The sequence below is a fragment of the Microtus ochrogaster genome, linkage group LG4 (assembly GCF_000317375.1).
Source record: "Microtus ochrogaster isolate Prairie Vole_2 linkage group LG4, MicOch1.0, whole genome shotgun sequence".
Classification (NCBI taxonomy): domain Eukaryota; kingdom Metazoa; phylum Chordata; class Mammalia; order Rodentia; family Cricetidae; genus Microtus; species Microtus ochrogaster.
In genome coordinates this window covers 19,962,487-19,964,707 of record NC_022030.1, presented here as the reverse complement: position 1 = coordinate 19,964,707, position 2,221 = coordinate 19,962,487, and positions in this window count along the sequence as shown.

Genomic DNA, 2,221 nt, shown 5'->3' with positions numbered 1-2,221 from the left:
TGTCCTGGAACTTGATCTGAAGACCAGGCTGGCCTTGGATTCAGAGATTCGCCTACCTCTATCTAGTATTAAAGGTGTGTGCCAACAAGAAAATATAATTTTAAAGACAAATGTCCCCTAATGAGTTCACGTACATGATGTACTTTGTATGGGTCCTTTGAACACTGTCTCAAAGTATTCCACGTTTTAAATATAAAACAGGCCCTTAAATGTGCAGCATCCGTATGCAATTCCATGAGGGGCTGCTACCGTACTGGGAGATCAGAACTTGATGTTATGTTTCCATTGACTATTCCCATATGATGTAATTCTTTGTGAATGCTACCAAACAGTGTATTTTAATTTTTTGTTTTGTTTTGTTTTTTGAGATAGGGTTTCTGAGTAGCTTTGGAGCCTGTCCTGGAATTCACTCTGTAGACCAGGCTGGCCTCAAACTCACAGAGATCCTCCTGCCTCTGCCTCCCAAGTGCTGGAATTAAAGGTGTGCCTGGCTCCTATTCTTTTGAAAAAGATTTTTTTGAAGCCAGGTGGTGGTGGCGCACACCTTTAATCCCAGCACTTGAGAAGCAGAGGCAGTGGGACCTCTGTTCCCAGTTCAAGGCCAGCCTGCTCTACAGGTTGAGTTTCAGGACAGCCAGGGCTACACAAAGAAACCTTGTCTGGAAAGAAACCGCGAAAAAAAAAAGATTTTAAATTTTTATACATATACATGTTTTGCCTGCATGTATGTCTGTGCACCATGGGCATACCGACTAGCTGAATCGTCAGAGGTCAGAAGAGGGTTTCAGATCCCCTGGAACTGAAGTTTTACAGAGGGTTGTGAGCCACCAGGTGGGTGCTGGAAACTGAGCCCAGGTCCTCTGCAAAAGCAGCAAGAGCAGTCTTTCTAGCCCCTTTCCTTCTCTTCTCTCTCTTTCATTCTTTCATAGTAATTTTTCAGTTTAATTTGTATTTTTTTAAAGATTTATTTTTATGTATATGAGCGCTTTGTCTGCATGTACACCTGCATACCAGAAGAGGGCCTCTGGTCTCACTAAGATGGCTGTGAGCCACCATGTGGTTGCTGGGAATTGAACTCAGGACCTGGGAAAGAGTAGCCAGTGCTCTTAACCTCTGAGCCATCTCTCCAGCTCCTGATTTGTAATTTTATGTGCATGGATGTTTTGCCTGCATACATGTCTTTATGCCATGTACATGCCTGATGTCCACAGAAGCCAGAAAAGGGTGTCAGATCCCCTGGGACTGGAGTTACACAGAGTTCTAAGTTGGCATGTGGGTGTTGGGAACTGAACCCTGGGTCCTCTGGGAGAGCAGCCTGAGATCTTAACTACTGAGCCATCTGTCCAATCCGTGGTGATTCTTTCCTAGAGAGTTTCAGCTATTCAAATTGCAAAGAGTGGAGAGATTTGCTCACAATCTTGAGCCCTCTGAGAATTCCTGGGAATACTGACTTATGGACCTTGACTCTCAAAGATGGACAGGCTAGGAATTTGAAAGCACCGAGAAGCTTGCTCTCTTGTTTCAAACACCATCTCACTCTACACTGCATTACTGTTGCTGAATCGGAAGGAGAGGTTTCCCTTGTCCAAGTGTTACAGCTCTGAAGGGAAAGGTATCCTGGCAGTTGGGATACCAGAGTCACACTGCACAAGAAATGTCACAGGAGAGATTATTGGGAAAGACACAAGAAGGTGAGCCTCTGTTCCGGCAAGAAGCAGCAGAGAACTGAGCAGGAGGCAGGCTTTATAGAGGGTTTCTGAGGGGCAGTGTTTTCCAGGGTGGAGATTTCCAGGGTGGAGATTTCCAGGGTGGGGATTGCTTGAATTCCAGACTCAAAGACTGATAGATTTAGGGGCTCAGGGATTGGTGTCATGCAAGACCTTTTTTTGGTTTTGATTGGCATGAGCAGCGTAGGCCTCTGGTTGTCTAGGATAACAGACAGCTGAAGAACCCTCTTCTTTCTTTTGTGTGTATTGGGGGCAGGGCTGGAGGGTAACCTCAAAAATATGCCACCCACCTCCTTTCAGTAGATCAGGCTGGCCTGGCCTGGCACTCACAGAGATCAGCCTGACTCTGCCTCCCAGGTGCTGGGATTAAAGGTCTACAAGAGCTAATTCCAGAACAGGAACCAAAGCTACACAAAGAAACCCTGTCTCGAAAAACAAAATTAAAAAAAAAAGAAAAAGAAAGAAAAGAAGAAAGAAAGAAAGAAAGAAAGAAA